The 12157-nt window shown below is 45.9% G+C and overlaps 1 pseudogene; it reads right to left on the bottom strand.

Annotated features, from left to right (window-relative positions):
- Nucleotides 1–893: 893 nt before the first annotated feature.
- LOC101047543 (beta-galactoside alpha-2,6-sialyltransferase 1-like) lies at nucleotides 894–10515 on the bottom strand (annotated as a pseudogene).
- Nucleotides 10516–12157: the final 1642 nt, after the last annotated feature.

Here is a 12157-nt window from a genome sequence, read left to right as displayed (position 1 = left end):
GCAGGAGAATTGCCTGAACCCGGGAGGCGGAGGTTGCGGTGAGCCGAGATCGTGCCATTGCACTACAGCCTGGATAACAAGAGCGAAACTCTGTCTCAAAAAAAAAAAAAAAAAAAATATATATATATATATATATATATATATATATATATATATATTTTATTTATGTACTTATTTAGAGACAGAGTATATATATTTTATTTATGTACTTATTTAGAGACAGAGTTTCACTCTGTCGCCCAGGCTGGAGTGTAGTGGCCTGATCTCAGCCCACTGCAACCTCCGCCTCCCGGGTTCAAGCGACTCTCCTGCCTCAGCCTCCCGAGTAGCTGGTATTACAGGCTCCCACCACCATGCCCAGCTAATTTTTATATTTTTAGTAGAGACGGGGTTTCAGTATGTTGGACAGGCTGGTCTCGAACTCCTGGCCTCAAATGATCCTCCCGCCTTGGCCTCTCAAAGTGCTAGGGTTACAGGTACGAGCCACTTCACCTGGTCTAAAACATAAAATCAATATCTAGGTGTAGTTTTCAAGCAATCTAGAGCATTGGCTTGTGATAACGACATCATCCAGTTGGAAAAAACGAAGTCCAGCTTTGACAGCCCTGGCGGGAAAGGAAGTTCTTGCATCTACCTGTGTAAAAAGCAGGGAGGATACTGTCTGGAAAGAATGCTGGTGTATGTGTTTGTGTGGCAGGAGGCTCTCGGCTCATACACTCTGTGACTACAGGGGAGACTGGGCCTGATTTCTTGTCCTCAGCCTCTGGAATCCCCAGAGATCTTGCTGGCAGAGGCCCCTGGAGTACAAGAACAAGCTGGGATTGTTTAGGAAAATGGGCTTCCCAGGCTGGGGTGGCCCAGATACCATCTGTAAAATACCAGGGAGCCGGTGCTTAGCAGTGAATGGCTGGGTAGCCAGGCAGTGTGGCTATTCCAAGCAGGTAAACGCCCTCATGAGGCCCTTCACCGGATTCTTCTCACATAGCAGGGGGCGGCAGGTGCCCATCGTGCAGGCACTGGTGAAGAACTGCTGGTAGCAGCAGCACAAGTCTGTCTTGTGCTTGGATGAGAGGAACTTGTAAATATCCACCTGGTTACGCAGCATCATCATGATCACGACACCAAGTATCCCAGAGGATGGGGGCTTCGCTGAACCTCTTTTGGCGAGATTTCTTACAAGATGTCCCACAGCTCTGGAGGCACCTGGGGCTTGAGGATGTAAAAGGGCTGATGGGGTGCAGCTTGTGGTAGTTCTTGTAGTTATTAAAGAAATGATAGCCAGGTGCGGTGGCTCAAGCCTGTAATCCCAGCACTTTGGGAGGCCGAGGCGGGTGGATCACGAGGTCAAGAGATCGAGACCATCCTGGTCAACATGGTGAAACCCCGTCTCTACTAAAAGTACTAAAAAAAATTAGCTGGGCAGGGTGGCGTGTGCCTGTAATCCCAGCTACTCAGGAGGCTGAGGCAGGAGAATTGCCTGAACCCAGGAGGCAGAGGTTGCGATGAGCCGAGATTGTGCCATTGCACTCCAGCCTGGGCAACAAGAGCGAAACTCCGTCTCAAAAAAAAAAAAAAAAAAAAAAAAAAGAAATGATAGTCTGGATTCTGGTACCACTTTGACATATCTGAATGAGATACAGATGTGTCCCATACAATTAGGATTCCTTCACTGTACAGACTGAGTTTGAGGAAATGCCTTTTTGTGGTGATCAACTGAGATTTCAGCAGGAGAATGGTAGTTTTTGTGGCCACATCTTGACGGAAGTTGGTTGTGGGTGCCTCATTAAACTTCAAGACTGCATCATGATTATCTATATCTCTGCCCAGTGGGGAGGACTTCAGAGATTCTGCCGATGAGAAAATAGCACATCTGCTCCAAGGCCCGGCCTCGGTCCTAATGCTGTCCTTGGGCACGTAACTCTCCTACTCAGAGGTAGTGAAGGGAAAATCTATGGGCTCTACAGCAGATACGATCACGTGGTCCCAGAGGTGACAGTGTGAGGCCGCTACACTGAACTTAGTGGAGGGCCCTGGCCCGTGTTAAAGTGGTACCAGAATCCAGACTATAATTTCTTTCATAATTACAATTATTTCATGCTTAAATAATTCTTCCAGATGGTTTACAGCCTGGGGATAAGGTTTTTGGAAGAGCTGTCCTTGTTCCACAGCTGGAAGGAGGCCTGTGTTTTGGCCTTGGCTGGGCCTCTGGGGCTGCTAAGGGGTCTGGCTGCCCCTGTGGGGGGTCCTGGGTGCTGCTTGAGGATGCAGATTGGGAATGACACCCATGGCCACTCTCCCCAGGCTCTTCAACATCTGGAATTTCTTGGTTTGAAATTTAAGTAATTCCTTTTCTTCCACACACAGATGACCCCAAACAGGAGAAAGGCCAGGAGTTTTTCTGCAGGTTGGTGTGAACCAGGAGGAAGATGTGTTCAGGCAAGCCACTTGGTTCTGAGAAGGAAAGCAGGAAAACTTCTGGCTAGACCCCGGGGCTGTGGGCCCTCCAGGTCCTCAAGAACTAGCACCATTCTCTATGGGAGAAAGGTACCTTTTATTTGGCTTGGAGGCCAAGCCTTATTTTTCTCAAGATGATCAAAAACATCTCAGCTCTGGGATAGAACTCTGCCACCAGGGACTGGGACAGGCTCACGGGGACCAGTTCATTTCAGCTGGGCTCCATGGCATTCACTGCTTTTCCCAGGACTGCTGGCTGCAGGGCTGCACAACCAGCTGCGCCCTTGCTCCCCACACTCTCGCCTGCAGACGCTGCTGTTGCTTCAGTCCACTTGGTTCTTGGTGGCTCCCGCTGTTAACACTGGGCAGTGCCCCAGACGTCTTCCCCTGCCAGGCCCTGCCCAGGACTTCCCTTCCCCATGTGCCTGTGGAATACGTGCTTGGCAGGGGTAGGAGAGACGGAAGCTGGGCACGCCACAGGGGAATCCCAGAGACGGGGTTTGCTGGGGAGCAGGTAGGACAGAAATTGCAGAGTGGAGAAGACCAGAAGACTGGGGAAGGAGGAGAGGCAGGAAGGAGGGAAAAAGAGTGAGGCGGAGGGGCGAGAAGTCAGCTGCATTTTTCTGATTTAGGTCCAGATGTGGCTACCAATGGTACAGAAGATAAACAATATTCTTGGAAAAAAAAATCCAGTTATTGAAAGAAGGCTGGAAGAACCTCAGTAAAAAATAACCTTTGGAACAGGAGAGAAGGAGAACATCAAAAGGTGGTCACCAGCTCGCAGCACACATTACCTCCCTGCAGCACAGGACAGCGAGCGCTCTCAAGTGCTCTTGGCTCCAGCAGCAGACACTGTTCTTCAGTTAGCCCATCTCATTGCCTCTGGGCCGCTCCCTTTGCCCATCCTCCTTGTCCATTGTCCTCCATGACCACATCTAAAGTGTTCCTGGGATGGATTCCCCTTCTGACTTCTGCACAGCTTTAGCAGCTCATTTCCTGCTGATGCAAGATCTGAGGTCTGAGGATGCCTTAAGGTTATGTCAGTCATACTTGTCTGATCATAAGACTCATCTGGAGTGCTTATTAAGGCTTTAATTCCCAGCACTGCTTTTCACGCTAATGAAGGAGAAGATCCTGGGAAATTGTCTTTGCCTGGATTCCCTAGAGAACAGAGCAAGAGACAAAAGTTTCATGATTGAGCCTGAATGGGAGGCACAGTCCTAGGGTATCAAAACTTAGGGACCAGGGGAAGGAAGGCAGGCAAATGCAAGATGATGTTATGACTGAGCTGACCACAGCTGCACAAGAAAACATAGCTTGTTGCTTACAGAGGTGTCTTCTTAAAAAGTTATGTCTTGGAATGGTCCACTGAGGGGTAAAAGAGAAAGGAGAGATTATTTGCTGATTCCCTCCTGTTTCTTATCTTGCACTGGTTAAAGTTCACCCATGGAGTGTTAACACCCTTGTGGCCTCGCATTCTTTTCCACTCTTACAGAAAGGGAGGCCAAGTTCCCAACTGACAGGTTACAAAATCATGGGTGGTAAGAGAATAGCAATTCCTCAAAATAAAGGAATGCAGGCAGTAAACAATTAATTCACAGAAATTGAAGGTTATAGGATAAGGGGTAACATTCGAGATATTTAACAATAAATACATTAGGGGCACAAGTCAGTAAAAAATTATTATAGGTTCTGGGCTCTGTGGCTCATGCCTGTAATCCCAGCACTTTGGGAGGCCAAGGTGGGTGGATCACAAGGTCAGGAGATCGAGACCATCCTGGCCAACATGGTGAAACCCCATCTCTGCTAAAAATACAAAAATTAGCTGGACGTGGTGGCATGTGCCTGTAATCCCAGCTACTCAGGAAGCTGAGGCAGGAGAATTGCTTAAACCTGGGAGCCGGAGGTTGCAGTGAGCAAAGTTCTCTCCACTGCATTCTAACCTGGCAACAGAGTGAGACTCTGTCTAAGAAAAAAAAACGTATTACAAGTGTGAAGGGCCGAGTGTGGTGGCTCATCCTTATAATCCCAGAACTTTGGGAGGCTGAAGTGGGAGAATTGCTTGAGGCCGGGGAATCAAGACCAGCCTGGGCAACATAGAAAGACCCTATCTCTAAAAAAAAAAAATTTAGTGGGGTGTGGTGGCACATGCTTGTAGTCCCAGCTACTCAGGAGGCTGAGGTGGGAAGGTTGCTCAATTTGAGCCTGTGAGTTCAAGGCTGCAGTGAGCATCACTGCACCACTCCACTCCAGCCTGAGCAGCAGAGGGAGACCCTGTCTCAAAAAACAAATAATGAATTAAAAATTTTTTCTAGCTCTGTATGTTAACACACAAAATAAAACAAGAACAAACAAATCTCAAAAACAATGACCAAGACAATAAAAATTATTACCCCTTAGCCCCCAGATGTGGTCTCTGAATATCATTTTTCCCTAAAAGGAACCATAGCTACTTGAAGAGCTATCAGATTCCATGTCTGGGGCAGAAGACATACGAGATGAACCTGAAACATCCAGTTGTATTAGAACTTAAAAAAAAAAAACTATACGCTATAGCTGTAGAAGCCAACCTACAGTATGGGACAATTTGAACACCAAAAAGAATAGTAACTGCAGGCCAGGCACAGTGGCTCACGCCTGTAATTTCAGCACTTTGGGAGGCCGAGGCGAGAGGATCACTTGAGCCCAGGAGTTCAAAACCAGCCTGGGCAACGTGATAAAACCATGAATACAAAAAAATACAAAAATTAGCCAGGCTTGGTGGTGCATGCCTGTCATCCCAGGTACTCGGAAGGCTGAGGTAGGAGGACTGCTTGAGCTCAGGAGCTTGAGGCTATAGTTAGCCGAGATTGGGTCACTGTACTCCAGCCTGGGTAACAGAGAGAGACCCTGTTTCAAAAAGAAGAAGAAAAAAAAAAAAAAAGGCCGGGCACGGTGGCTCAAGCTTGTAATCCCAGCACTTTGGGAGGCCGAGGCGGGTGGATCACGAGGTCGAGAGATCGAGACCATCCTGGTCAACATGGTGAAACCCCGTCTCTACTAAAAATACAAAAAATTAGCTGGGCATGGTGGCACGTGCCTGTAATCCCAGCTACTCAGGAGGCTGAGGCAGGAGAATTGCCTGAACCCAGGAGGCGGAGGTTGCCGTGAGCCGAGATCACGCCATTGCACTCCAGCCTGGGTAACAAGAGCGAAACTCTGTCTCAAAAAAAAAAAAAAAGAATAGTAAGTGCAAGTTGACCAAAAGACATCAGATATATTGTTCTTGAGTTCACAGGGATATGCAAAACAATAAAAACATCAACTTTGGAGGATACCAAGGAATTGCCTCAATAAGCACCTATCATGCTTTTCTTGTATGAACCACATCTCTGAGTAATTATAACAGTTGATGAGGGAATGTTATTCTTTAAGAACAATTCTGAGGCCGGGCGCGGTGGCTCAAGCCTGTAATCCCAGCACTTTGGGAGGCCGAGGCGGGTGAATCACAAGGTCAAGAGATCGAGACCATCCTGGTGAACATGGTGAAATCCCGTCTCTACTAAAAATACAAAAAATTAGCTGGGCACGGTGGCGCGTGCCTATAATCCCAGCTACTCAGGAGGCTGAGGCAGGAGAATTGCCTGAACCCAGGAGCAGAGGTTGCGGTGAGCTGAAATCGCGCCATTGCATTCCAGCCTGGGTAACAAGAGTGAAACTCCATCTCAAAAAAAAAAAAAAAAAAAAGAATAATTCCGGGCCGGGCGTGGTGGCTCATGCCTGTCATCTCAGCACTTTGGAAGGCCAAGGTGGGTGGATCACCTGAGGTTGGGAGTTCAAGATCAGCCTGACCAACATGGAGAAACTCCATTTCTACTAAAAATGTAAAAAAAATTAGCCAGGCATGGTGGCGCATACCTGTAATCCCAGCTACTCAGGGGGCTGAGGCAGGAGAATCACTTGAACCCAGGAGGCAGAGGTTGTGGTGAGCCAAGATCGTGCCATTGCACTCCAGCCTGGGTAACAAGAGTGAAAATTCCGCCTCAAAAGAAAAAAAAAGAGAATAATTCCAGCTAATAAATATATAGAGGACTACAGATTTAGAATTAAATACTAGAAATTACAAATACTAGAACTGAAATGAAATGGTAGTTTTAGGCCAGCTCTAATAGACCAGTCTGTGGTGATGGAAAGGCTCTGTATTTGCACTGCTCACTACAGTAGCCACTGTAGCTACTGAGCACTTGAAATGTGGCTAGTGTGATTCAATAATTGATTTTTAAATTTTATTTCATCTTAATTAATTTAAATTTAAATAACATATGGACATGTAGCTAATTACTATTGTATTGGACTATGCAGTTCCAAGACATGATTATCTTTTTTGTTTGTTTTTTATTTTTTGAAACAGGGTCTCACTTGTTTCCCAGGCTGGAGTGCAGTGATGTGATCACGGTTCACTGAGGCTGTGACCTCCTGGGCTCAGGTGATCCTCCCACCTCAGCCTCCACTGTAGTTAGGACTACAGGCGTGACCCATTCTGCCCGACCAATTTTTAATTTTTTTTGGTAGAGATGGGGTTTTGCCATGTTGCCTAGGCTAGTCTTGAACTCCTGGCCTCAAGCGATCAGCCTGCCTCAGCCTCCCAAAGTAAAGACATAATTATTTGCTAAAACCATTAGGTAAAAGATTGATGGGAATATTTATTTATGTATTTTTAATTTTTATTTATTTTTTGAGATGGAGTCTTCCTTTGTCACCCAGGCTGGAAGACAGTGGTACAATCTTGGCTCACTGCAACCTCCTGGGTTCACGTTCCTAATCCTCCTGAGTAGCTAGGATTACACACATGCCCCACCACAATCAGCTAATTTTTATATTTTTAGCGGAGATGGGGTTTCACCATGTTGGCCAGGCTGGTCTCAAACTCCTGACCTCAGGTGACTGGCCCACCTCAGCCTCCCAAAGTGCTGGGATTAGAGGCGTAAGCCACCACACCTGGCCAAGGGAACATTTATTTTATTTTATTTTGGAGACTTGCGTCTCACTCTGTCATCCGGACTGGAGTGCAGTGGCATGATCTGGCTCACTGCAACCTCCACCTCCTGGGTTCAAGTGATTCTCTTGCCTCAGCCTCTTGAGTAGCTGGATTAGAGGCGCTCGCCACCATGCCCAGCTAATTTTGTATATTTAATAGAGATGGGATTTCACCATGTTAGCCAGGTTGATCTTGATTCCTGACCTCTGGTGATCTGCCTGCCTCGACTTCCCAAAGTGCTGGGATTTTAGGCGTGAGCCACCACACTTGGCTGGGAATGTTTGTTTTTATTTTATTTTATTTATTTCTTTTTTAATTTAATTTTATTTTTTTGAGACAGTTTCGCTCTTGTTACCCAGGCTGGAGTGCAATGGCGCGATCTCGGCTCGCCGCAACCTCTGTCTCCTGGTTCAGGCAATTCTCCTGCCTCAGCCTCCTAAGTAGCTGGGATTACAGGCACGCGCCACCATGCTCAGCTAATATTTTTGTATTTTTAGTAGAGATGGGGTTTCAGCATGTTGACCAGGACGGTCTCGATCTCTTGACCTCATGATCCACCCACTTTGGCCTCCCAAAGTGCTGGGATTACAGGCGTGAGCCACCGTGCCCGGCCTGGGAATGTTTATTTTTAATGAATGGATCAGAGAAACTATTCCTGAATTTTCTTTTTTCTTTTTCTTTCTTTTTTTCTTTTTTTTTTTTTTTGAGAGGGGGTCTCACTCTGTTGCCAGGCTGGAGTGCAATGGCGTGATCTGGGGTCACTGCAACCTCCGCCTCCCAGGTTCAAGCGATTCTCCTGCCTTAGCCTCCTGAGTAGCTGGGACTACAGGCGCACGCCACCACGCCCAGCTAATTTTTGTATTTTTAGTAGAGAAGGGGTTTCACCATGTTAGCCAGGATGGTCTCGATCTCTTGACCTCGTGATCCACCCGCCTCAGCCTCCCAAAGTACTGGGATTACAGGCTTGAGCCACTGCGACCGGCCCACCCAACTAGTTTTTGTAGAGATGGGGTTTCACCATGTTGGCCAGGATGGTCTTGATCTCTTCACTTTGTGATCTGCCCACCTCTGCCTCACAAAGTGCTGGGATTACAGGCATGAGCCACCATGCCTGGCCTGAATTTTCTGATCTATTTTAAAATCACAGTAAGAGAGACAAACAGGCATTGTATCTTCTGATATGATACATAGGAAGCATACAATACACCTATGAAATATTCTTGCCAAAAAATAAAACCTGAATCTGAGACAGGCTTCTAGATCTAATGACCAGTTTAGGAAAAAAAGGGAACAGAGGAACATGATAAACAACACTACAGAGAGAGAGATCAGCAAAAGCGAGAATGTGATAGACTCCTCAAAACAAATAATGTTTATTCATCAAATAATTGTGAGGAAGAATGGAGGTGGCATCATGCTTTTCCTGTATGAACTATATCTCAGAGTAACTAAATAGTTGATGAGGGAATATCATTCTTTATGGAATAATTCCAGCTAATAAATATACAAATGATGATAGATTTATAATTAAATCCTAGAAATAACAAATACTAGGATTAAAATGAAATGATTGTTTTAAGCCAGCTCTAATAGAACTGTCGCAGTGATGGAAATGCTCTGTATTCGCATTGCTCAAATGCAAAGGAAGCACTTTCTTCCTTCTTTTTCCTCACAATCTATAAGTCAGACAGATCTAATAGGCTGAGCTGGGCGAGGTGGTTCATGCCTATAATCCTAGCACTTTGGGAGGCTGAAGCAGGCAGATCACTTGAGGTCAGGAGTTCAAGACCACCCTGGTTAACATGGTGAATCCCCATCTCTACCAAAAAATAAAAATAAGAAGATTAGTTGGGCATGGTGGCAGGGGCATGTAATCCCAGCTACTTTGGAGGCTGATGCAGGAGTATCACTTGAACCTGGGAGGCAGAGGTTGCAGTGAGCCAAGATTGTGCCACAATATATGTATAATGAAAATAAAAATAAAAGACAGACCGAATCAAATTTAAAGTGTGACTCTTGTTTGTAACCAACTGTATCTTAACCTGGGTTCTCCAGAAAGCATAATTTGATGCAAAGGCTATGTGCTAAGATTTTATGAAGGAGCTCTCAGGGAACAGGAGAGAAGGATGGTGATTTAAACAGGGCAGCGGGAAAGCCAATGCAAGGAAGCATGATGATGCTGACCACCACTAAGAGTGATGCCTTAATCAGTTAAGGAGGGTTCTTATTTCCCATTGGTCAAAGTTTGCCTCTAAGAATTCTAAGATCCTGGAAGTGCCTGGGTACTGAGTTGATTTCCACTGTATCCCACACTGCAGCATTAAAGAGAAGTCCTGAGGCAGTGTGAGACTACACACTTGTGAAGCTGGTGGGAGCCTGTACAGAACTGAGGTAGCAGTGGCTGAATTAAGAGACAAGTGAGCTCAAGAGAATCTGTAGTTATGCACAGAAGTTGTACACTGATACAAACTGCCCCCAAATAAAGAGAGATTGGCCATGTTATGTGCTGGTTTAAAAATGTTCACTAACTCTTTGACATTCCTCTCTTTAAAAGGTGGAGCCTACCCGGGAGCAGCAGCTCACACATGTATTCCCAACACTTTGGAAGTCAGAGTTGGCTGGATCACCTGAGGTCAGGAGTTTGAGACCAGCTTGGCCAACATGGTGAAACCCTGTCTCTACTAAAAATACAAAATTGGCTGGGTGTGGTGGTTCATGCCTGTAATCTCAGCTACCTGGGAGGCTGAGGTAGGAAGCTCGCTTGAATCTGGGAGGTGGACCTTGCAGTGAGCCGAGATTGCACCATTGCACTACAGCCTGGGCAATAAGAGCAAAATTGTCCTAAAAAAAAAAATGTGGAGCATAGTTCCCCTCCTCTTGAATGTGGTAGGACTTAATGACTCACTTCTAATGAATACAGTGTGGTGGAAATGATCTTGTATGTGTCCCAAGACTAGGTCATAAGAGGCTTTGCAGCTTTCACCTTCCTGTTTCAGATCATTGGCACTAGAAGGCCATTTCAGCAGCTCTATGGAGAGGTTCATACCGCCAGAAACTGGTGCCTCCTGCCAACAATTTAAGAGCCATAGGCGTGAGCCACCTTGGAACAGATCCTTTAGCCCCTGTTAAGGTTTCAGATGACTGTAGCCCAGGCTGACAATTTGACTGAGAGGCCTCAGGCCAGAACAACCAGCTAGACCACTCCTGAAGTTCTGACTCACAGAAACTGTGTGAGATAATAAGTGTTTATTCCTGTTTTAATTTAATAAGATAAATTAACTGTTGAAGTTACCCAGGTATTGCATTCATTGTACTATTATCTCTACTTTTGTGTATGTTTGGCATTTTCTATGATTAAAAGTTAAATATTGGATTCCTATATTACATCATTATATAACAACGTTCAGGTGGACCAAAGACTATCCGTATAAAGTAAAAGTTTAAAATGCCTAGTAAGTTATCATTCTTGTTAGCACAAGATAAGGATTTCTTAAATAAGGCACGAAAAGCAGAGGCCATAAAGAATAGATTGATAAGGCCGGGCGCGGTGGCTCAAGCCTGTAATCCCAGCACTTTGGGAGGCCGAGGCGGGTGGATCACGAGGTGGAGAGATCAAGACCATCCTGGTCAACATGGTGAAACCCCGTCTCTATTAAAAATACAAAAAAAATTAGCTGGGCATGGTGGCACGTGCCTGTAATCCCAGCTACTCAGGAGGCTGAGGCAGGAGAATTGCCTGAACCCAGGAGGCGGAGGTTGCGGTGAGCCGAGATCGCGCCATTGCACTCCAGCCTGGGTAACAAGAGCAAAACTCCGTTTCAAAAAAAAAAATAGATTGATAAATTCATCTATATTAAAAAATGGAAAAACTGGCTGGGTACGGTGGCTCATGCCTGTAATCCCAGCACTTTGGGAGGCCGAGGTGGGCAGATCACTTGGGGTCATGAGTTCAAGACCAGCCTGACCAACATAGTGAAACCCTGTCTCTACCAAAAATACAAAAATTAGCTGGATTTGGTAGCAAGTGGCTGTAATCCCAGTTACTCAGGAGTCTGAGGCAGACGAATCACTTGAACCCGGAAGGGGAAGGTTGCAGTGAGCAAATGCCATTGCACTCCAGCCTGGATGAATGTATAAGTCACAGAAGAGAGACTCAAATGGCCAGTAAACACCTAACAGATTGATCAACCAGGATCTGAATCTCTCTGTTGGCCGCAGAGTAATTAACATCCTCTCCTCTAGTGGCCATCAACAATGGCTGACTGGTGTTGATGCATAAAAACCTCAAATATGCCAGCTCCCTTGCCTCTCTCATTTTCCAGAGTTTTTCCTTGAAATTGAGCTCTAACTGCTCATGATAATAACTAGCTCGACCCTGCACCCTGTATTGACCGTCTTTCCGGCTTCCCTGCCTCACTTCCTTTCATACCTACCTGCTTCCTCGGAAGATGTCCCACATTAACCTTGAATCCTTGCCTCAGAGCTTTCTTCTGGGGGAAGCTAAACTAACATAAAATTGTTCAAGCTTCCTTGCCTGAATCAAACAGATTCTGAGCCCCTGGCAGCTCTGTGGGAACTTTCCACATGAAAAAAAAAAACGCCAAAAAAAAAAAAAAAATGACAGCCTCCCTTGAAATGCATATGGGAGACAGGGCCAGATGGCTGGGGGCTCAGACTATGGCCACA

Source organism: Saimiri boliviensis, chromosome 9 (assembly GCF_048565385.1).
Source record: "Saimiri boliviensis isolate mSaiBol1 chromosome 9, mSaiBol1.pri, whole genome shotgun sequence".
Classification (NCBI taxonomy): Eukaryota; Metazoa; Chordata; class Mammalia; order Primates; family Cebidae; genus Saimiri; species Saimiri boliviensis.
The sequence above is the reverse complement of the archived record's forward strand: the minus strand, read 5'-3'. Positions and strand labels throughout refer to the sequence as shown.